The 26,212-nt window shown below is 36.6% G+C and overlaps 1 protein-coding gene and 1 long non-coding RNA gene across 2 annotated transcripts in view; one reads left to right on the forward strand and one right to left on the reverse strand.

Moving 5' to 3' along the window:
• LOC115215496 (cytosolic carboxypeptidase 6-like) overlaps positions 1-26,212 on the reverse strand; it is a 538,012-nt gene that overhangs the window by 363,795 nt on the left and 148,005 nt on the right. The window lies entirely within an intron of this gene.
• On the forward strand, positions 2,699-26,208 carry LOC118764933. The gene is made up of 3 exons (XR_005000772.1): positions 2,699-2,777; positions 23,973-23,977; positions 26,193-26,208. It is a non-coding gene; the product is annotated as an uncharacterized LOC118764933 (long non-coding RNA).

A 26,212-nucleotide genomic window follows, 5' to 3' on the forward strand; every position in this document is an offset into this window, starting at 1 on the left:
AAATTATTTAACTTAAAATTCTTGCTCAAAACTTCTTCACTTGCTACATGAACCTAATGACCTGTCAGTGACAAACTAAATCTCAACCAATTATCAAAGAATGTGATCACTCTCATCTTGAGCAGAAATAGACTGATTCTCCAGTATTTTCACTACAAAAATATAAACAGTATTCTGCCGTTTTCTTAAGAAAATCACATCAAAACTATATACATATATATATATACATATATATATATATATATATATACACACACACACACACACATATATATATATAGTCTAGATTTTCCTATTTTCTTTACATACATATAAGATATATATATATATCTATATATATCTATCTATCTATATATAGATAGAGGGAGACAGATAGATAAATAGATAGATACATATATACATACATACATACATACATACATACATACATACTTATGAGGTCTGATCGATAAGTATCTGGTGCTATAAAAACAATACTACAATTTGTACCAATTTGACGTTTAATCTCCCTCAAAGAAGTCCCCCTTTGGAAGTCACACATTTAATCCAGAACTGTATCCATTGATGGAAGCATTCCTGGAATTCGTTTTCTGGGATAATCAGCAGCTGCCTCATCACATTCACTTTGATTTCCTCCATGTCCTGAAATCTTCCGTTCAAGTGGGATTTGATTTTCGGAAAGAGGAAAAAGTCGCAAGGGGTGAGATCTCGAGAATATGGTGGCTGTTGGACCTGGGGAATGCGGTGCCTAGCCAAGAACTGCTGCACAAGCTGTGCTAAATGAGCAGCTGTATTGTCAGCTGAAAGCAGTTTTGGCACAAACTTGGCAGACATGCACCTCATACCCAAATCTTCAGTGATAATGGACTGAACTAATCTGCACATCCTCTGATAACTCACAAATGGTGATTTGATGTTTTCCCCTCACAGCTGCACACACATCTGCGATGTTTTTCTCAGTTCTGTTGGTAGCGGGTCTCCCAGAACGTTCATCAATATCAAAATTTTTCAGCTCATACACTCCTCTCCATACACTTTCTGCAACCTTGCATAAGCCACTGACCAGGTACTGTCAAGATTTTGGCAAAATTTGATGCAGATTCATGGAATTAAGTGGGCATTTTGAAATAGTCATGATGCATACGTGCATATATATATATGTATGTATACGTTCGTATATTTAAGTATTCGTATGTTGTATTTATATATATATATGTATTTATGTTTCTTTCTGTGTGTATTCCACTGATGAGGCAAAGCATTCCTAAATGCAAAGTCAGAAATCCGGGATCTGGAATTATCCAGTAATTTTTTACTAGTAACATATTGTCTCTTTGTCTTCTCTCCATGTTGCTATATGAACACTTAAGGTGGTTTTTAGAGTCGGATTATGGCTGCTATTTTCAGCATGGTGGTATCTCGTAGACACCCTAATTTATAATTTTAATATGTATATATATATATATATATAGTCAATTAAAAAAACAGAGAAAAAGAAAAGAACGAACAAATATGTGGACACAGCATAGGCAAAGAATTGATAAAACATTTAGAGAAGGAAAAGAGCAATAGTTGTATGTTTCGAGCATGGCACTTCTTTGGAAACAGGAAGGTCCAAGATGAAGGAGAAAAAAAATCGCCAACAATCACGTGTGGATATATAAACGCCTTTGCCCAAGCTTCATAACACGTGTACACTTGTGCGTACAAGCATCTGTGAAAATGTTACCATACGCCCACGTGTGGTTTGGTGCACTCACAATCACAAAGTGAGTGAAATGGCTACTTGGTGTTTGTAAGAATAGGGATTAAAACTAAACTTAATTCATTCATCTATCTATCTATCTATCTATCTATCTATCTATCTATCTATCTATCTATATATATATATATATATATATAAAATTAGAAAAAAAACACCTTTTATCAATTCAAAATGAACAATTGTGTGAAATTTGATTTAGTATTTCTAAATTGAACTTTATTCCCTGTAAGTTTGGATTTATATTCCCTCAAATAATAATTATATATATATATATGATCCTTCATATATATTGAAAAGTTGAAAAGTTCCTGGCTTGGGGTAAAAGAAAATACAGGAGGATCAGTTAATTATGATTTTATTCAACATATTCCCTTCTCAGATTCACACTTATTGCAGTGGTCTTTGTTGGGTATGCGCCATTGATAAGTCACAACAATCACCAAACATCGACGTCTGTTGCTCTGAGAATGGACCAATGCGAGTTGTCTCGCTTGACTAGGAATTACTTTCAGGTGTTTCTTTACATCAGGTGTGTAGAGAATATAATATCTTACACCTAAAAACTGCAGCCAACCCATGAAGTACCAACACACATACCTTGTGTTTGTTTGTCCGATTTTGCTTATTTATTTATATATATATACATATATATATATATATATATATATGTATGTATCTAGCTATCTGTATGTATATATATATATACTTCTAATATAGGATAAAATTTTTTCAAAAATTTCATCAGGTGGCCAGCATATTAAAATACCTTTAAAGGTGAAAATTATAAACAATTATAAATAAGGGCAAAAGAAAAAATTTCAATGCTAATATGCTGAGAAATAGACTTTAAATCATTAATCACCACATACGATATACATCACTACGAGTACATGTTCTGCTGAAATTGAGGAAAGCAAGCTAACAGAATTTTTTTTTTTAATGCGTTATCTCTATATTGAATCAATTTTGGGATTAATCCAATGGATTTTCTCTCATCAGTAGAGAATTCATAGTATATTCATAGTGATGTATATTGTATGTGGTGATTGATGATTTAAAAGACTATTTCTCAGCATATTGGCATAGGAATTTTTTCTTTTGCCCTTAGTTATAATTGTATTACGTATATATAAGTATATCTATCTATCTATCGATAGGTATATATACACACATACACAAACACACACATTTATATAAAGTGTGTGTATGAGACCATTGTAAGCGGGTGATTTCTTTTAAGATACTCCTGTACAGATATCCATGAGATGCATGTGCTGATGCTTTCAATGCCAAGCTGCCTGAAACCACTTATACTGCAGTGTCCACATTTGAATTAAAATCTTAATGAAAATCTCATTATAACATGAATGATATAATGATATTTCAACTATTGAAGACTGCCATAATATGTACCAGTATATGAAGCTACTGATAGTTTGCTAAAATCCTTCCAATACCTTGATTATATTGAAAATTAATTGAAACTTCATTAATCTACTCAGGTGAACTACAGTCATGTATATGGTGAACGATACAACTACTCAAATAATTCCCAAACTATTTAAAGTCAAGACAGCTTTGGAAGGATTAATGGCAGAGATAAATGCATAACTATATCCCTGTATTGACCAGATTATCAGATGTTGTCATACACTGCTGTTCACAATGCTCTTCCTCGTATTGTATTGCTGTAGCTTTCAACTTTCAAATGATGCTATCCCACTTGCAAGGGGTGGAGGCACATGGCCTAATGGTTAGAGCAGCAGACTCGTGGTTGAGGGATCGCGGGTTTGAATCTCACACCAAGCAATGTGTGTGTTTATGAGCGAAAACACCTAAGTTCCACGTGGCTCCGGTAGATGGTAATGGCGAACTTCTGCGGACCCTTTTGCCACTACTTTCTCTCACTCTTTCCTCCTGCATCTTGCAGCTCACCTGCGACGGACTGGCGTGCCATCCAGGTGGGCAACCTATACAGCAAGGAAACCGGGAAACCGGCTGTTATGAGCCAGGCGTGGCTTGAGAAGGAAGAACTTGCAAGGTGGGCAGACCAACTTGCTCCTGACCAAAATGCCGGTCCATTACAGGGTTACCTATTTGCAACAGAGTAAAGGTTCTTTACTTCTTGAATCATGCCGACTCATAAGGACCAGTTTCCTAGTTTCTATGGCATATGAATTCCTCACCTGGATGAGAGACCGGTCCATCGCAGAATTATTAATTTTTGCCAGCTGCATGAACTATAACGATGTGAAATGAAGAATTTTGTTCAAGAACACAATGTGTTGCTTGGTCCAGGAACCAAAACCACAATCTTACAATCATGAGTCCAACACCCTAACCACTAATCCATGCTCTTCCACTATTTCCAACTGAGTGGACAGGAGCAACATGAAATGCAGTACAGTTCTATATTTAAGCGGTGAGAAATTAGTTACATTATTTACATTTGACAGATATTTGTCCTCATCTTGTTTGTTGTTAACACAACGTTTCAGCTTATATACCCTCCAGCCTTCATCAGGTGTCTTGCGGAAATTTCAAACTTGGGTTCTCATTCCTATGGTATTTTTTGATGTTTGTTATTATTATTATTATTATTATTATCATTATTATTATTAGTATTATCATTATTACTATTATTATTATTATTATTATTATTGTTGTTATTATTATTATTATATTATTATTATTATTATTATTATTATTATTCAAGTCACTGCCTGGAATCGAACTTGGAATCTTGGAGTTAGTAGCCTGTGCTCTTAACCCCAAGATTCCAAGTTCGATTTCATGCAGTGACTTCAATAATAATAATAATAATAATAATAATAATAATAATGATGATGATGATGATGATGATGATGATGATGATGATGATGATGATGATAATAATAATAATAATAATAATGATGAGGATAACAATGAAATGAAAGAGAAAACAAAGAAAGAATACTATAGAAGAATTAGATCAATACTAAAAACAGAGCTCAATGCTAAAAACAAGGTAATAGGTATTAGCACTTTAGCCGTCCCAGTTATAAGTTACAGCTACAATATCACTAAACAAACTAGCCAAAATAGACAGGAAAACAAAAAAAAAAATAATGACAGGATCTAGGATGCACCACTCAAAATCTGACATAGAAAGACTATATATACAACGTATAGAAGGTGGTAGCGGCCTTATACAGCTGGAAAACTATTATAAAATAACCACCATAGGACTGCAAAAATATCTACTTCAGAAGCAAAGAAAAATGGTACAAATAGCAGTAAAAACACGAGCAAAACAAAAAACTGTACTCAGTATTTAAGGAAGCTGACAAATACAAACAAGAAATCATACTACCTAACAAATATGAAGAAGAAGAAGAAACAACAAAAGCTATAAACAAATGAAATCCAAACTAAAACTAGAACAGCAACAGACCATGATAAAACGATGGCAAGAAAAGCCCCTTCATGGCAAATACTGGACTAAACTAAATGCAAAAGAAATAGACAAAGAAAAATCCCAGCAATGGTTGAGAAGCTCAGGACTCAAAGCAGAGACAGAGGGTTTTTTAATTGCAGCACAAGACCAAAGCGTCCTCACCAGAAATTACCAAAAACATACAATGAAAAGAAATATTACAAGTAACTGCAGAATATGTGGAGATGGACAAGAAACAATAAATCATATTATCTCTGGCTGCCCAGTCCTGGCTAAGAAGGAATATATTCACAGACATGACAGAGTTGGAACCTACATACACTGGAAGCTACGCTAACACTATGGAATAACAACAGAAAATCGATGATATAGGCACTCTCCTGCGATGGACTGGCATCCTGTCCAGGTGGGCAACCTATATGCCAAGGAAACCGGGAAACTGGCCCTTATGAACCAAGCATGGCTCGAGAAGAAACAAACAACAACAACTTTTCATTAAATGAAACTTTTGTCTCATAAAATAATGTAGAGAGTAAGGGCTGAATAATCTTATACCATGATCCAAATAATTGTCACTAGTAACAAAATGTAACGGTCAAACAAGGATATATTTTTAATGCAGTATTATTATCTTAGGGACTAATATTGCTTTCAAATTTTGGTACAAGGCCAGCAGTTTCAGGGAGTAGGTAAGTCGATTACATCAACTCTAATGTTCAACTGGTACTTATTTTATCGACCCTGAAAGGCTGAAAGGTAAAGTTGACCTTGGCTGAATCTGAACTCAGAACAGAAGTACAAAATGCTTCGCAGCATTTTGTCCAGTGTAGTAACAATTCTGTCAGCTTGCTGCCTTTATTTTAGAGACTAATAATGGTTTAAAATTTTGGCACAAAGCCAGCAAGCTTGGTGGGAGGGGCTTAGTCAATTAAATAGATCCCAGTGATCAGCTTGTACTAATTTTATCAAACCCAAAAGAATGAAAGATAAAGTCAACCTCTGCAGAATATGAACTCAGAACATGAAGACAGACGAAAAGCCACTAAGCATTTTGCCCAGTGCAGTTATAACTCTGTCAGTTCACTGCCTTTATTTTAGAGACTAATATTGCAAAAAAATGATATACAGGACATGTATTATTTGAAGCATCATTACTCAAGAGGCTGATGTCTTTTGCTCTGGATTTAGAGCTATCACTTTCCTTTGCAGATCAAATTTGTTTCAGAGCAAACATCTTTTAGTGTTATTTCATTGCCTTTTTAATGGCCTAAGAATTACTATGAAGCCAGCTCCCTTAATAGGCTGGAGCGACAAAATATGATTAGTAAATGAAGCGCAATTAGCTGTTTCATTTAGATATACAATCACATTATGTTACTGATATTTGAAAGGGTAGACTGAGAATTACCTGACTAATTAGCTGTCAAAAGAAAACAATAACGATGATAGGATAGAAAGAATAAAAATAATTAACGCAAATATGACAAATTACAATTTGTATAGGAAAAAATAGTTATTAGTTTGTGGATAAATGTTGTAAGTAATTTGTGTAGAGATAAACTGAAATAATATCTTAACACCTGTACAAACCAAATTCCGATCACCAGCTTGTGTGACTTCACTACACATCAGAATAGACTCATTATGCTAATAAACTATCTCCAATTAATCTAAGATAATCTGAACAAGTGGACACAGTGTCTATTTGAGATTAATCAAACACTGTATTGTTTGTTATAATAATCAACAAAGATCTAGAGCACTCTTAAATGAAAGTGAGTTGTAATTAGATAATTGGTTTACTGCTGCCATGCATGTGGGATGTACTTTCATTTTCATAATCACTAAGTTATATCTGGATAAATTCTAAGTCAAAATATTTAGAAGATACAGTTTTTTTTAATCATGTAGATAAAACATTCTTTCTGTAACACAAATAATTAGTTTGAGCAGGTGTAAAGAAGTCCTCTGTCTCGTTAATTTTTGAACAAAATTTCAGTCAAAATGCTTAAGAATAATTTTTCTAATCATGAAAAACAAAGGAGCAATAAAAACATATGGGAAGTTAGTTATCCAAAACTATTTGAATATTGAAAGAGTAAATGTTTTAATTTCATGAAATAGAATTATGATATAGGCATAGACATGCCTATGTGATATATTTGCATTTGAACCCTATGGCTTTTGGTTCAGTCCCCCTATATGACATCTTGTGCAAGTGTCTTCTATTATAGCTTCAAGCCAACCACAGTGTTTAGTAGATGGAAACTGAAAGAAACCTGTCGTATAATGTGTATGTATTTGTCGTTACCATGACCACCACCACTTAACAACTGGCGATGGCTTCTTTACATCTCTGTAACTTTGCAGTTCCATGTCAGAAGCTGACAGAGTAAAGAACCAGATTTAGAAATTCAAAGTCCTGAGATTGATTTGTTCAACTAAACCCCTTCAAGGTAGTGCTCCAGCATGGCCACAGTCCACTAACTAGAACAAGTAAAAAGTAAGAGATACATTCATATAATATTTAGCCTCGTTTAGGAACTATTATTTCTACCACTTCGTTTTTATAATTGCTTCAAAGAAAGAAACCAATAGAAATAGATTTTCCTTTCATTTTGCAAACCTTTGGGTGCAGGATACGTCCACTTCCTCAGATATCCCTAAACATTTGATGAGATGGACCTTTCCTACACCCACAAAACTTTGAGTAATGTAAAACTAAGTCCAACTCTTACTAAATACGTGTAATTCCAAATGTGTTGAGTGTTCTTTGATTTTGTATATTCACTCACTCATGTGTGTGTGTGTGTGTGTGTGTGTGTGATTCTCACTAGTAATTGCCTTACAAATAAATTTAATGCATTGCTTAAAATTGAATTACTTTGCAGAATCTGTTCATCTTTGCTTTGCTTTTGGTTAACCTGTTGCTAATAGATAGTCCAAGTTAGTTTGAAGAAAATGTTGTTACACACAAGACACAATAGTATCTTTTCTTAATTGGGAATAACACTTTGACCATTCGCTCTTCAAGTGTTCAATCAAACTGAAACGAGTGTATCGCTTTATATAAGCTGTTATCGCAAGCCATCATCCATTTTCTTTTATTCATTCAATTAGTATTTCAAGTATTCTTACATCGGAACTGAGACATTCTGTAAATGTTCTATCAGTGAACTTTCCTTGGCAGGTGTAGAAAATAAGCAAGACTTACTAAAACTTAACCATTCCGCTGATTGTCATCAATTTAGAAGAAGTCAAGCTAAACGAGATTCTATTAACTATGACAGATAACAATGTAAAACATAAAAGTTGCTTAATCTTTTAGTCTCTTTGAATTCCAGTAAAATTCTTACCAAAATGTGTATCTGCTACAAGATATTTCATTAAATGTTATTATGAAACCTTAATAAAATTCCACCTCTAAAGACCCAAAGGCATTATCAGGAGGAAATGGATTTACCCCCCCCCCCCTGCAACACTGACTTTATTTCTTTTTTTTTTGTTGTGTTTTTGTTTGTAACTTAGCATCTTTTCCAATATGATAATAGAAGAGTTCAAAAGAAAACAGCAAAAGTGGAAAGATAAAGGATTTGTCTGCTCTTTCCCCCACTTTCCCAAAATATTCATTTTTCTATTTAACAACATGTAATAGAAAGATTTTATCAAGGAATAACACTGTCTATTTAATCAATCTTATATGTTACACTACATAACTTTGCTATGTATTTCACAGCTACACCACATTGTTCGTCTTTTCTTCTCTTACAGATATTATGGTCCTTTCAACAGGATGCTCTACTACACTGTTTCCCAACAATATTATCTTTTCCAGCACTTATTCTCCAGGCATGCACACCATTGCCTCTGCCACCATCTCTACTGCCACCAACACAACTATAAAGAACTCAATGTGTGTGTCTAATCATTACATCTCGTATTCTTTCTGATCCTGCACCAACATGAAGTAGTAATTTCAAGAACCAACCAAGCAATTGTTCAGGGTCATTCATCATCATTGCCATTATTATCATTATAATTATTATTTCTATTATTATTATTTCTATTATTATTATTATTATTATTATCATTATCATTACCATTATTATTATTGGGTGAGAGAGCAGTGCATGCCATCAAAGTGACACTGGGGCAAAAATATATGAAACCCAGTATACCCATCATGACTACCCGTCTGAAAAGGGTACACCAGGCACATGCATCACAACCATATGTGCGTGACATGGTGATCTCATATCAAGATAAACAGCACATGACCTTGCAGGTGGAGCCCAGTTAAAATTTTCTTCTGGTTGAGTAACCTATCCTGCTCAAAAGGTCCCTGAATAAGGGTTGTTTAAGGACGTTGAACGAAACACCCACGTTCCCAGAGGTGAATTATTCAAACCCCAAAGAATCCCTCTCAACACATGGCTATGTATACAAAAACTAATGCAAATTTTGAATGGGGTACAACTGTGAAAAGAGCCCCAAAAAATTGGTAATGTCCCCTACTACAATTAGGGGTGGGAGAAAAGTTGCCAACAGGTGGCTACAGGAAATTCAACTCAATATTTAAAAGAGTATTGGGCTGACCAAAGCCTCATGAGTGGATTTGGTAGATGGAAACTGAAAGAAGCCCATCATATAATATATATATATATACATTAATATAAATAAAGAGAAGATCGTTAATTTAAAAATAAAATAATGATTTCATCAAGTGGTCAGCATGGAAAAAATAACCTTGAAAGGTAATAATTATTAAAATTATAAATTAGGGTATCTACGAGATACCACCACGCTGAAAATAGCAGTCGTGATCTGGACAATTAAGGTGGTTTTAGAGTCAGATCATGGCTGCTATTTTCAGCATGGGGGTATCTTGTAGATACCTTATTTATAATTTTAAAAATTATATATATACACGTATATATTTATGTATGTGTGTTTGTGTCCCTGCAACTTAGCTGTTTCATAGAAGAGACTGATAGTAGAATAAGCACCAGGTTTACAGGGAGTAAGTCCAGGGGCTGATTTCTTCGACTAAAGAGCAGTGCTCCAGCATGACCACAGTCAAATTACTGAAACAAGTGAAAGAATTAAAAAATAAAAGAATACCAGAAGCAGGAGTGGCTGTGTGGTAAGTAGCTTGTTTACCAACCACATGGTTCCAGGTTCAGTCCCACTGTGTGGCACCTTGGGCAAGTGTCTTCTACTATAGCCTCAGGCCGACCAAAGCCTTGTGAGTGGATTTGGTAGACGGAAACTGAAAGAAGCCTGTCGTATATATGTATATATATATATATATATATATGCGTGTGTATGTTTGTGTGTCTGTGTTTGTCCCCCTAGCATTGCTTGACAACCGATGCTGGTGTGTTTATGTCCCCGTTACTTAGCGGTTCGGCAAAAGAGACCGATAGAATAAGTACTGGGCTTACAAAAGAATAAGTCCCGGGGTCGAGTTGCTCGATTAAAGGCGGTGCTCCAGCATGGCCGCAATCAAATGCCTGAAACAAGTAAAAGAGTAACAGTTCTTTGAATATGTGTGATGTATTTTAAGGCTAAATAATAATTCTGTTTATGTTTGCATAAGTGAGATATTTTGGTTGGATTATAGAGTTATTGGTTTGACACTTCTTTCTACATTCTGTAGGTGTCTCAATATAGAAACATTTCTCGTGGCAGCACACAATTTACAGATGCTTACATTTTCTAGGTTTTCTGTGAAGTTTTCACGGATCCAGCTAATTATTATTATTATTATTATTATTATTATTATTATTAAGGCAGTGAGCTGGCAGAATCGTTAGCATGCTAGATGAAATGTGTAGAGATATTTCGCCTGTCACTAAGTTTCTGAGTTCAAATTCTGACGAGGTCAACTTTACCTTTCATCCTTTCAGGACTGATAAATGAAGTACTAATTGAGTACTGGGGTCAATTTAATCGGCTATCCCCTTCCCCCAAATTTCAGGTCATGTGCCTATTATAGAAAGGATTATCATTATTAAGGTGGCAAGCTGGCAGAATTATCAGAATATCAGGCAAAATGCTAAGTAACATTTCATCTGCCTTCATGTTCTGAGTTCAAATTCCACCTTGCCTTTCAAGGTGATATAATCGACTTAACCCAACCCCAAAATTGCCTTGTACCAAAATCTGAAATTATTATTATTATCATTATTATTATGATTATTATTATTATTATTATTATTATCCAAGGTTCAGTCCTCAGCCCCCTCCTATTTATCATAGTCCTCCAGGCAATAACGGAGGAATTCAAGACAGGATGCCCCTGGGAGCTCCTCTATGCTGATGACCTTGCTCTAATTGCTGAGTCACTATCAGAACTGGAGGAGAAGTTTCAGGTGTGGAAGCAAGGATTAGAATCGAAGGGCCTTAGAGTCAATCTAGCTAAACCAAAGTCCTAATAAGTAAGAAGGTAGACAAATCACAAATGCCTTCAGGTAGATGGCCCTGCTCGATCTGTAGAAAAGGCGTAGGTAGAAACTCTATAAGATACACCAAGTGTAAGCTATGGACACATAAGAGGTGCAGCAATGTCAAAGGAAGGCTAACTAGGAAAATAGTTTTTGTATGTGATAGATGCTCCAGTGCAATAAACACTGAAAATGCACAGAGACCATCTTCTGCCACATTCCAGGGAGAAAAACTAGAAATAGTTGATAGTTTCCATTACCTAGGTGATCAAGCTAGTAGCGGGGGCAGGTGTGCTGAAAGTGTAACTGCTAGAGTAAGAATAGCCTGGGCAAAGTTCAGAGAGCTCTTACCTCTGCTGGTGACAAAAGGCCTCTCGCTCAGAGTAAAAGGCAGACTGTATGATACATGTGTACGAACAGCCATGCTACATGGGCCGTGACTGCTGAGGAAATGCGTAAGCTCACAAGAAATGAAGTCAGTATGCTCCGATGGATGTGTAATGTCAGTGTTCGTACTCGACAGAGTGTTAGTACTTTGAGAGAAAAGTTGGACCTAAGAAGCATCAGTTGTGGTGTGCAAGAGACGTTTGCGCTGGTATGGTCATGTGGCAAGAATGGATGAAGATAGTTGTGTGAAAAAGTGCCACACCCTAGCGGTTGAGGGAACCTGTGGAAGAGGTAGACCCAGGAAAACCTGGGACGAGGTGGTGAAGCACGACCTTCAAACTTTAGGTCTCACCAAGGAAATGACTAGAGACCGAGACCTATGGATGTGCGTGAGAAGACCCGGCAGGACAAGTGAGACCATAACCCGTGGCCTCTACATGGGATGTAGCCAGTCCACTTATGCATACCTTTCCTTCTTGGGCCACAAAACTCTACTTTTGAAGACCTGTTGAGGCAAGTGAGAATCAGAATCAAAATCGAAATTGATCAACATTGATGGAAATTGTAGCTGTGATACCAGTGCCAAACCAGCCTTGCCTGGCCCCCGTGCTGGTGGCACATAAAAAGCCCCATCCAACCGTGACCGTTTGCCAGCCCCATCTGGCACCTGTGCCGGTGGCACATAAAAAGCACCCACTACACTCATGCAGTGGTTGGCGTTAGGAAGGGCATCCAGCCGTAGAAACATTGCCAGATCAGACCGGGCCTGGTGCAGCCTTCTGGCTTCCCAGACCCCAGTTGAACCGTCCAACCCATGCTAGCATGGAAAGCGGATGCTAAATGATGATGATGATGATGATTGTTATTATTATCATTATTATTATTATTATTAGTATTATATGAAAATTCACAGCTTATTTTGCTGGTTAAGATGGAAAGTGTCAGCTGTCCCCAGCCAGCAGACTAAGGTGACACTTGTTTACTAGTCATGCTTCAAGAACCCTGTGAAGAAGTCTTGCTGTTCCAAGCAATGCTGATTTTTGTATATATTTTTCAGTCTGGAATTTGTCAAAATCAGTTTTGTCATTAATTTTTGTTAGGATCAACAAGTTGTGTACAACCAACACACTGGAATGTCCATTCAGTCAACCAAACCTATTCTTTATAAATTTATGGCCTTTCATTAATGTTATAAATTATTATTATTATTATCATTATCATTGTTATTATTATTGTTATTATTATTATTAAAGCAGTGAGCTGGCAGAATTGTTAGCATGCGGGGCAAAATGCTTGGAGGCGTTTCATCCATCTTTACACTCTGAGTTCAAATTCTGCCGAGGTTGACTTTGTCTTTTATCCTTTTGGGTCAATAAATTAAGAACCAGTGAAACACTGGGGGTCAATGTAATCAACTGGTCCCTTCTTCCCAAATCTCAGGCCTTGTGCTTTTAGTGGAAAGGATTATTATTATTATTGTTGTTGTTATCATTGAATGAGAGAGCGGTGCATGCCATCAAAGTGACATTGGGATAAAATACACGAAGCCCAGTATACCCATCATGACTACCCGTCTGATAAGGGTACACCAGGCACATGCATCACAACCATATGTGCACGACATGGTGATCTCATATCAAGATAAACAGCACATGACTTTGCAGATGGGGCCAATTACAATTTTCTTCATGTCGAGTAGCCCATCCTGCTCAAAAGGTCCCTGAATAAGGATTGTTTAAGGTTGTTGAATGAAACACCCATGTTTCCAAAGGTGAATCATCCAAACCCCAAAGAATCCCTCTCAACACATGGCTATGATGCTCCCCCACTACTTCTGCTTGTGATCAGAGATGCACATATCGTCAGCCACTAAGGGACATGCTCAACTGATTAAGGTCAAACAACTGACAAGCAAATCTGTGGTATTGAGCAGAACATTTGCTGTGGCCCATCTTTTATACCAAGACAAAACAATGTACATGATAACACTTCCCATCATTTAAGATCAGAAGCCACGAGAGCCACTGTTTGGTACTGCATCAGAGGCATTATTTTTCTTGTTTAATGTATATTGTTATTGTTTTCCTAATTGTTTTCTCATTTTGTATAAAACCCCCACTGTCCCTGTCTACTGTATTGTCCCCTATATGTCGGCCCTAGTAGACAATGAATGAAATAATAATAATAATAATAATAATATTAATAATAATTATTATTATTATTATTATTATTATTAATAAGATTAAGATGATACAGGACTGAGGTAACTCCTCCAGAAGTTATACAGAAATAAAAATAGAAGAGTGCCATAGTTACCATGTGAAATTGGTTGAACGATATTTCAACATCTCGACTGACATGTCATTTTTTAACCTGTGGAAGTCACGCTAGATGCCGAAATATCGTTCAACCAATTTCACATGGTAACTATGGCACTCTTCTATTTTTATTTCTTTATTATTATTATTATTATTATCATTATTTTTATTATTATTATTATTATTATTCCTTCGTAACACAGTGTAGGTGAAAATGCACCGGAGTCTTTAGTCATTTGTCAAGTCACAACAAGGACCTCAGACAGATAATACTGGCACAATGCCCAATAAAGCTGCATTTTCCAAGACATCAGTCTTGCATGGGATTTCCAGTTGCCTTAAGAAGCTTTGCAGTTTCAATGGGATTGAGCCCAACGCTCCGATCACTACTGGTATCAATTTTATTTCACCCTCTCACATTCCATACAATCTTGCCATATCCACTGAGGCTGACGGAGAAAAACACTAGAGTATTATTATAGTGTGGAGGCGTGTGGCTTAGTGGTTAGGGTGTCAGCACCATGATCGTAAGATTGTGGTTTCAGTTCCTGGACCAGGCAACGTGTTGTGTTCTTGAGCAAAACACTTCATTTCACATTGCTCCAGTCCACTCAGCTGGCAAAAATGAGTAACGCTGCGATGGACTGGCATCCCGTCCAGCCGGGGAACACATATACCTTAGAAACTGGGAAACCGGGCCCATGAGCCTGGCTAGGCTTTAAAAGGGCGCATTTATTTTATTATTATAGTAGGTTGATTTAAAGAATACAACTACTGGGGTTGATAGGTTAAAATAAATCCTTTGAAGGAAGTGCAATATTATGGTTGCAGCCCAGTGACTGAAGCAAGTGAATGATGAAGCACTGAGCAAGTAGGGAAGGTTTTGTTTTAAATTTGTTTTCAAACTTTATACAAGAAATGAAAATTAGACAAGTATTTAACATTAGGTTTAGAAGAAAAACATCAAAAGAAAATAAAGAAATTTGCTCAAGTGCAGAGAAACAAAGTTCATTTCAATCAACATGAAACATGCAACAACAAAACAAAAAAAAATAAACAGAAAGAAAAAACATTGATTTTCTTTTGCTAACACAATTCACCTTTAAAAAAATATTTTAAATGTTGCTATAGATTTTCTTAGATCTCAAAATCTGTTTATGTTGACTTAGAATCGACTAATTTTATTTCATTTCCCTGAAAAGATGAGGTTAACAAATATAAACAAAGAATCAAAGTGAAGAAGAGGCAAAAGAAAAAATATATAAATATTTCTTCTCTGATTCTGGAGATGGAAAATCTCCATAATCAGAGAAAATGTGAAAACATTGCACTTTCCCTATAATACATTGAATGTTTCACAGTAATATTGAATTTGATTTAAAACAACACCTATATATTGATTTAGATATGAAAGATTTCTCTCTCTCTCTCTCTTTTTTCCTATATATCACTTGCCTTTTTGTTTTTTCTGCTTACATACATATATTACCTAGTTTTGGCATATGTGCATATCTCTATACACACGTGTGTGTGTGTGTGTGTTTGTGTGTGTAATATTACTTTCATTAGCAAAGCATTAGTAACAATCTTTACAGAGACACCTATGAGTGCACATTGATTAATTATATTGAGCTGAAGTAATTGAACCAGTGTTTCGGAAGAGATATGAAGATGAATCAAAATCTAATAAATACACCATTTTGTTGTTTACAAAGAATTGATAGGTTTAGATTTTAGGTGGAAGTGTCAAATAAACACAGGCCTCGCTCATTCCCTGACACCACACTCTCACTCTGAAACAACAAAAATATAGAGGAAAAAACAGCGTTTATTGTGTATACATTTAAGATAAAGCCAAAACTGACAAGAGGGAATGTTTGTGTGTTATCTTCAATAACGAGCCAATAATACAATAACGATTGGAGCAATAAGATATTTGGATATATAATTCACATATAACTGTCTTGGTTTTGTTCAATAATCAGATAACAGCTATATTGATATAGGGTTATGTATTTGACTTTCATACCAAATCTTTCACAACCAGCTTAATCTGAAAGCAAGGAACTTCATGTGATCAGTGAATTTCCACAGAAAAACAGACGACTACTATACAACAACGCTCCTAATTAAACTTATCTCTAGCTTACAACTGTTAACTATGAGATATCAGTTGTTGGATAGAAGTAAGGAAAGGAATAAAAGTTATAGAAATTCATATAAAGAAGCAGCTAGTTTTTAGAACATCGACATGAATGTATTTTGCTGAAGGCAATATATCAAACAAAGGTTTCTCTAGAAAATATTCTAGTGACGCTACTGTGGAAGTTTCAGCACGCATGCGCAGAATTGGATTATTTCCGGTAGGCCGCCGGAAGTTCCCTCATGCGCATGCGCAGGAACTACAACGTGAAAGTGTACCCGCTAAATCGGTCTTTTTGGAAGAGCAGCCCTAATGAGCGGATGTGGCTAAAACTTCTCTCAGGGAAAACCCTACACACAGAGAAGCTCTCTCTTTGAAGCGGGAATGAACACTGTATCTCCTTGGCTTACCTGAGTGAACATTTGTGTACAGTCCTGTGGATTTGGCTGCTGGTTCACCCTTAAGAAATATATATGTATATATTTTACCTGTGAACCCGAAGAATAAAGCGTTATTTATTGTTATTGAAGACAGCCAGAGTTTTGGTTCCTTTTCTTCGACTATTGTATGTGACAAGATAAGACCAGACACCGCTCAAGTGTTCCTGAAACTCTCATCTTGTTACAATATTATAAAATCCCTTATGAAACAACTGTGGAAATCATTCCAAAAGTATTTAAACAAAAATATGCAATTAGTAACATACAACATGACCTGGTATGTTTAAGGAGACCTATTGAGTCAAGTACATCAACAACAAAATAAATATCAAATGGAAATTGTAGCTGTGATACCTGTGCCAGTGGCATGTAAAAAGCACCATTCAAATGTGGCCGATGCCAGCGTCGCCTTGACTGGCTTCTGTGTCAGTGGCACGTAAAAAGAACCAACCGATTGTGGCTGCTGCCAGCCTCCCCTGGCACCTGTGCTGGTGGCATGTAAAAAACACCCACTTCACTCACGGAGTGGTTGGCGTTAGGAAGGGCATCCAGCTGTAGAAACACTGCCAGATCAGACTGGAGCCTGGTGCAGCCCCTTGGCTTCCCAGGCCCCAGTTGAACTGTCCAACCCGGGCTAGCACGGAAAACGGACGTTAAACGATGATGAGGAACAGCAAATTGTCTTATTTCTTTCTTTCATGACAGTTTTCAACACACACACATACACATGCACTCATTCACACATCCAAGCTCTTCTACGCTGTACCCACGTGAGATGAGCAAGCCATGTAGCTTATTTGGAAAACAAAATATTTCCAAGATTTGCATAAATTTTGGTGAAATTGTGAGAAAGATGTTGAAGTCTGGAAGTGAGCAAAATGTTGTAAGCATGGAAGCACTTTTGCAATCTAGTAGACTGATGTGGTGGTTGCCATATAGTTGTTATAAAACAGCAGTTCCCAACCAGAGTCCATATGATGCCTGAAGGTCAATATAAAATTTGGGCGGGGGCTCCATGCAACAAACTAGTAAATTGGGGATTCACAATCATATTTTAAGGGCCCCTGAAAAACTTTTGCTTTAAATGTATTTTATTAGTGTGTATTGCAAGAAGCATCCAGGTTTCTTTCTCTAACATTTTACATAGTTGAACCTACACAAGTTAATGTGAAAAAGACAAAATGGGAATTTTGTAAGCATTGAATGGTTATGGGGGTCGACTGGAATAAAATAGTAATCAAAGGGGTTCATAGATAAAAAATATATATATATATCTGAGAACCCCTGTTATTGAAGATGAAAAGATTCCAAAGCCTTTTTTTTACTCTGTGGGTAACTATGTTCTGGAAAAAGACCTCTTTACTGGAAACTGAAGTGAAAATACAAACGCTGCCTTAAACCTGATCTGCCAAAAAAGGGCAATGTTGATATAGAAAGCAAGGAAATAATTGTAACCAATATGGTATCTCAAAGAGAAAATACATTCATTGTGTCTTTGCATTTTAAAGAATGTTATTGCATTAAGCATGCCTAATAAAGATGAGACACAAGGAAATACCATGATGCAAATAATTCTTCCAAATGGTCAACTTGTAACCAAATTTGTCTTTCTTAGGCTGGTTTTGTTAGCCTCATTTGGATACTTGAGGAACTGAAGCAAGATCATGAAAAGTCCTCACCCCCTGAAAGAACATCGTGACTTGTGCTGCATTTAAGAGACATTTAAGAGCCTTGTGGCAATAGCTGCCAAACAACTGGGCAAAAAAGCCATCTTTAATTAATAGCTCATTAAAAATCATTGGTCATACTCTTTATTAAGTTGAATTTTGACTTCCATTACATATTGTGTTGTGACCCCCTTCGGTCAGACACTGACCATGGGCTTGCACCAAGAGAGTTACCCTCTGAGGCACAAGTCTGGGCAAGGTTGTTTTATGGAAGACCAGCAGTCGCCCATGCATACTGGCCTCCCCTCTCCACGTCACCAGTGTTATCCAAGGGAAAGGCAAAGGGGCCGATACAGCTTGGCACCTGTGACGTCGCAACTCATTTCTACAGATGAGTGAACTGGAGCAACGTGAAATAAAGCGTCTTGCTCAAGAACACAACACACAGCCTGATCCAGGATTTGAGCTCAAAACCTCACGATCGTAAGCTCAATGCTCTAACCACTGAGCCACGTGCCTTCACAGACAACTCATACAAACAAAATTACACCCAACATTTTTTAGCCAGGGACCAGAGACACCAGGACACAGGCTGGAACCTAGTAATAAGGAAAAACTGAAGATAATCTATCTTTCAACCAAACCTCTTTCTAACATAAAAATTGACATCCTCTCAAAAGGGCTCAAATTTACACCAACTCCACGCAGAGCCAACCTAAATGAAATCAAGGATAATATAACAGAATTTTGCAGAAAATTAAGACTAGCAGAAGCATCAACCAGTTTCAATACTGAAGATGAATCACTAGTCAAGAACAAAAGTGAACACATCCCACACAGAGGAAGAAATAAAGATCTTGACGAATTCTGTAACCACATTGAGAACTTTCCCTACCATACTATACATAAACAGACAGTTAACTCAAATTTTAACACTACACAATGGAAGGAACTGATAGAACTTCAAAATGATGAAGATATAACCATTAAGGAAGCAGACAAGGGAAATGCAGTTGTAATAATGGATACATCATACTATAGAAATCTTGTAATTTCCTTGCTTGATGACAACCAACATTATGAAAAAATTACCAACTACACCCCACAAAAAATAATGAAAACTCTATCTTCACTAATTAAAACCCATGAAAAGGAACTACCAACCAAAGAGATTGACTTTCTAACAAACTTTAAATGCAAACCTAGCCTTTTCTATGGTCTGCCAAAAATTCATAAAAGCCAAATTATAAATGAAACCATTAAAAAATCACCAAAGACATACATACATACACCAAAACCGGGGGACCTAAAACTACGACCCATTGTAGCTGGCCCAACCTGTGAAACACACAGACTAAGTCTATTTATGGACATCCTCCTGAAACCCTTCCTTAAACATATCGATAGCCATATCAGAGATGACTTAGATATGTTAACCACCTTCCAAAAAAAGCCAAGGAAGAAACAATCATGGTTTCATTTGATGTAGTTAACTTATATACCAGTATACCTCATAATTATGGACTAGAGGCAATACAGTTCTGGCTGGACCAATTTCCGGAAGAAATACCAAAAAGGATCAGTAAAGAATTCATTACTAAATCAATTGAATTCATCCTACATAATAACCACTTCATGTTTGACAATACATTTTACCGTCAAAAATCCGGAATTGCTATGGGTACAAGGGCAGCACCAGTCATTGTGAACCTAACAATGGGCTACCTGGAAATAATCATTTACCAGGAATCTTTATCAATCTTTGGAAACCCCCTCTCTCAATACATAAAAGAGAATTGGAAACGATTCCTGGACAATTGTTTTATACTCTGGAATGAAAACACAGATAAACTCCTAAAATTTAAAAACCTATTGAACAGCATAAACCCAAATATACAGTTCACAATGGAATACAACCAAAAGGAGCTCCCATTCTTGGATATACTAATTAAAAAAATTAACCTTAAAATAGAAACAGACATTTTTTACAAAGCCACAGACGCCAAACAATACCTTCTTTTTAATTCATGCCACCCAAGACACAGTAAAACAAACATCCTCTTCAACCTTGCAAGAAGGATATGCACAATAGTGTCAGAACAAAATACCAGGAACTTTAGACTGCAAGAACTCAAAAACACCCTAATTGACAGACATTACCCAGCTCAACTCATAGAGGATGGGATCAGACGTGCAACAGAAATCAACATAGAAACCTTAAGAAAAGTTCAACACAACAACACACCTTCCCCGAAAATACTACCTTACATATCCACATACAACCCCAGAAACAAAGAAGCCTTCACCATCATCACCCAGAATTTACCAATACTTCATAAGGACCCCAAATTAAAGGAAATTCTAAACATACACCAAATCATTAAAAGCTACAAACAACCTAAATCGCTTAAAAAGATTCTCACAAAGGCAAAATTGTCTTCTAAAATTACGGATGCAAAAGTAAAAAAATGTGGTAGATCAAACTGTGCAACATGTCCTAACCTGCTAGAAGGATCAGAATTCCTCTTCAAAGAGGGACAGAAATTGAGGATCAAATCTAATTTTACTTGTGCCTCTGAAAACATAATTTATGTCATAAAATGCTCGGGCTGCCACCAAGACTACGTGGGATCCACGGGACTATCACTCAGACGTAGATGCACACTGCATCGACAACAGATTGCATTCCCAGAATACAGAATGATACCTTTTAGTGAGCACATTGAGAAATGCGCAAAGAAACTACTACCACAATTTTTAATCTTTCCATTTTACCAATGTGCTATCGGAACACCAACACAAATTAGACTAAACAAGGAAACATTCTTCATTGAAAAGTACAAGCCCAGACTTAACCATTCCAACATACTTATACAGAGAAATTCACCCCAAAGGAAAGGCAAAAAATTTTAAGCGATTATCTCCCTTACACCGGAATAAATCACTTATTACCTCCCCTTATTTAGAACTCTTCTCAACATAAACATAACGATAACTCTATTCAACATAAACATAACGATGTAAGAAATTTGAAAAGCTAAACGCGAAACCGGTCATTTCTTCAAAAACTAGGTCATTGTAAGAAAAAAATTTATAATATTCTTCAGACATATTGACTCAAATATATATTTTTTAACCTTTTAAAACAAGCCTTCTGTAGTTTTTTCACTTTTTACTATTTTCTATATATTCAACCACGTGCTTTCACAAACCAACTTTCTCATCTATATATATATAATATATATATATATATATATATATATATATATATTTATATATTTATATATATATATATATGTGTGTGTGTGCGTGTGTGTGTGTATGCATGTGTGTATATATATATATATATATATATATATATGTATATATATGTGCAGGTGTGGTTGTGTGATGGGCAGCTTGCTTCCCACCTAAATGGTTCTGGATTTAGTCCTACTATGTGGCACCTTGGGCAAGTGTCTCCTGCTATAGCTCCAGGCTGACCAAAGCTTGTGAGTGGATTTGGTAGATGGAAACTGAAAGAAGCCTGTCAGGTCAATTTGTTTGTCTAAACCCTTCAAGGCAGTGACCCAGCATGGCCACAGTCCAATGACTGAAACAGGTAAAAGGTAAAAGATGTGTGTGTGTGTGTGTGTGTTTGTATGTAGGTATGTATGTATATAGGTAGGTAGGTAGGTATGTAAGTAGGTATAAATGTATGTATGTAATGTATATTATTTTTGTTTCTTTTTTAATTCTAAAAACTTAAACATGCTCAGTGTAAGGCAATCCAGTTTACCTTACATATATGACAAAGACTGTAGTAAATTCCAGTTGTGTTTCTTTTGCCATCTTTAATCAGTAACATATGAGGCAGAAAGATAATAATTTGGTTTGAAACACTAGAGTTTTACAAGCCCAAGCTTCATGAAACATCTCATTGCAAATTTGATCTGAATATGCCTCACACAAAAACATTTATTCACTAATTAATTCTAAGGAATATCCAACAACTCCTCCACAGCAAAATTAATCAATCCATTAATTAGTGATGCTGAATATTGATAGAAATAATAACAAATGTGGAACCTATTATATATGTTAAAGACAACAGTGAAACAACTGTAGGCAGTGCTCCAGCATAGTCTTAATTATGATTGCCGAAAAAGCAAAAAAAAAAAGATCTAAAGAAGTGAATCGTTATGATTTTAACTGTGAAGCTTTAAGGTAAAAAACTAGAAAATAAAGGTAATCAAAGAAAAAAATAAATGTTATGATACCCCAGCATGAGAACAATCAACTGCCTGGAAACTGACAGAATAAAGAATGCATACACACACACACACACACACACACACAAATATATATATGGCTGTTTGCTGCACCAGCTTCACATAGCAGCCCCAGCCCAGCCAAAGTACCTTGGATCACAGGACGGCCTGCTGTGCTTACCTTGGATTACAGAGCGACCTGCTGTGCTTGAGGAGACCTATTGAGTCAAGTACATCAACTTCAAATAAAAATCAAATGGAAATTGTAGCTGTGACACCTGTGCCAGTGGCATGTAAAAAGCGCCATCCGAAAGTGGTCGATGGCAGCGCTGCCTTGACTGGCTTCTGTGCCGGTGGCACGTAAAAAGCACCAACCGATCGTGGCTGTTGCCAGCCTCCCCTGGCACCTGTGTCAGTGGCACGTAAAAAACACCCACCACACTCATGGAGTGGTTGGCGTTAGGAAGGGTATCCAGCTGTAGAAACACTGCCAGATCAGACTGGAGCCTGGTGCAGCCTCCTGGCTTCCCAGACCCCGGTCCACCCATCCAACCCATACCAGCATGGAAAACGGACGTTAAACGATGATGATGATACAAATATAAAGACATAAAACTACATTTTCCTCTTGCGACTGAGGAAGTCTTAGAAGCATTTATCAAGCTTTTGCTAGTTTTAGATACCAAAGCAGATGGAAGCAGACATATCCACCTTACTGGTTTCCCTACCTTTGTTTTAGTGGGATATCCAGCAGGGGACACCTGAAGGAAAGGAGGTTGCAGCAGCAGTCATTAGGTATTCATTTAGGCTGTGTAGGCTGGAATAATATGAGATGAAGTGCCTTGCTCAAGGAAACAATGTGCAACTTGGTCTAGGAATTGAGTCAAGAATCTTTTGATCATGTGCTTAACACTCTAACCACTAGTCACATGCCTTCAAAGATAAACAAGCTCTGTCTTTCTTCCTATATTTGTGTATGTGTGTGTTTGTTTGTTCCTTCTCCAGCCATGCTTGGCTCATAAGGGCCGGTTTCTCGATTTCCATGGCGTATAGGTTACCCACCTGGACGGGACGCCGGTCCGTCACAGGTGAGCTGCAAGATGCAGGAGGAAGGAGTGAGAGAAAGTTGTGGCGAAAGAGTCAGCAGAAGTTTTGCCATTACATTCTGCCGGAGCCGCATGGAGCCTAGGTGTTTCGCTCATAAACACACACATCGCCCGGTGTGAAATTCAAACCCGCGATCCCTCGACCGCGAATCCGCTGCTCTAACCACTAGGCCATGTGCTTCCACTGTGTGTATGTGTATGTGTGTATGAAAGAATAAAAGAACATGCACAGCTATGATTGCATCTCAATGATACACCTTTGTACATTTAGCATGTAAGAAACTAGAAATAAACAAAATGTGAAAACACTGGAATCATTTTATTGCAAAGCCATAATGTTGCTGCTTCCAGTTGCTCTACCGATCACTTTGGGACAATTAAAAATTGATATTGTGATGTAGAGGTGATAAATTAGTGCACAAATTTAATTAAATTTCACACACATAAACTACTTGAAATCTAATTAATCTTCAAATTGATTAGTCACAATATTTTAGAGTTTGTTTTGTCTATCAGTCTCAGATGTTGTTGTAGCAAAAAGGAAATGAAAAATGAAGTGAAACTATTAAAATGATACAGCGAAATCTAAAGTAGAGAAATCATGACCTTTACATTAAGTATTTATCTAGAATTGTAAGTTCAAAAGCATTTCAAACTTTGCCCGACTGATCAGTACAGGCATGGCTGTGTAATTAAGAAATTGCTTTGTAACTATGCAATTTAGGTTCAAGTCCACTACACAGCACCTTGGGCAGGCGTTTCTGCTTTTTTAATATATATGCTCTTTTACTCTTTTACTTGTTTCAGTTATTTGACTGTGGCCATGCTGGAGCACCACCTTTTAGTCGAGCAAGTCGACCCCAGGACTTATTCTTTGTAAGCCTAGTACTTATTCTATCGGTCTCTTTAGCCAAACCGCTAAGTTACGGGGACGTAAACACACCAGCATCGGTTGTCAAGCAATGTTGGGGGGACAAACACAGACACACAAACATATACACATACACATACATATATATATATATACATACATACGACGGCCTTCTTTCAGTTTCCGTCTACCAAATCTACTCACAAAGCTTTGGTCAGCCCGAGGCTATAGTAGAAGACACTTGCCCAAGGTGCCACGCAGTGGGACTGAACCCGGAACCATGTGGTTGGTAAGCAAGCTACTTACCACACAGCCACTCCTACGCCTATATATATATATATTATATATATATATTCTATTGAGTGCAACTGTGTGGAAACCCATCATAAGTACATTTTAATGGCTACATTTAAAATTTTTCTCACCAATAACTTAATCTATTACTTAGTTGAATACCATTTTATATCCCTTTGGAAGCAATTAGGTGAGTTTGCTCAGCAAAAGACCTTCAAGCCAAGTTTCCATTTAAGTATAAATTCACCCCTTCCTCCCACCACTCTTTCAGGCCCAGAGTTTGGGTCGTAACAACTGTTTTTTTCCTCTAGCCACTCTCAGAGACCCTAAAAAGACTCATGAGCAGTCCTCTCCCAAAACTTCAAGTAAGCTGTAATTAAATAAAAAAAAAAGAAAAATTATCAGAGGTGCAATGCATACCCTGCATGCAGATAATTTTTTTCACAAATTATAGTGTGGCTTACAATGTGTTGCTTACCCATGCTTTTTAACTGAACTGAATTAATTTGTTTTTTGTTTTCTTTTAAGCATCACCATTATAGGTATTTATACTTCCCTGAAATTAAGAAATCAACTCATAAATAAATGAATGCCTCAAATCCATCAGTGTACACACACACACACACACACAGAAGCACAATCACACACACAGTAGCATATGTATGTATGTATTTATATATGTATGTATGTATGTATGCACATGTGTCTATGCACATAGGTACACAATGATCTATACACACGCTGATGAGGGTCAATTCATATGAAAAAGAAGGTGAACAAAATAACATGACTACTTGCTTATCAGAAAATTTCTAAGTTCAATTTTTTTTTTTTTAAGTATCACTATTATCGATATTTATACTCTGGCGAAATTAAGAAATCAAGTCGTGAATAAACGAAACTCTTGAATCCATCACTGTATACACACACACACAGTCACATATCTATGTATGTATTTTTGTATGCATGTATGTATGTATATATGCATGTATGTACATGTGACTACGTGCATAGGTACACCATGAACTATACACATACAAATGAGGTTCGGTTCATATGAAAAAGAAAGTAAACAAAATAATACAACTT

The sequence above is a fragment of the Octopus sinensis genome, linkage group LG9 (assembly GCF_006345805.1).
Source record: "Octopus sinensis linkage group LG9, ASM634580v1, whole genome shotgun sequence".
NCBI classification, from domain to species: Eukaryota; Metazoa; Mollusca; class Cephalopoda; order Octopoda; family Octopodidae; genus Octopus; species Octopus sinensis.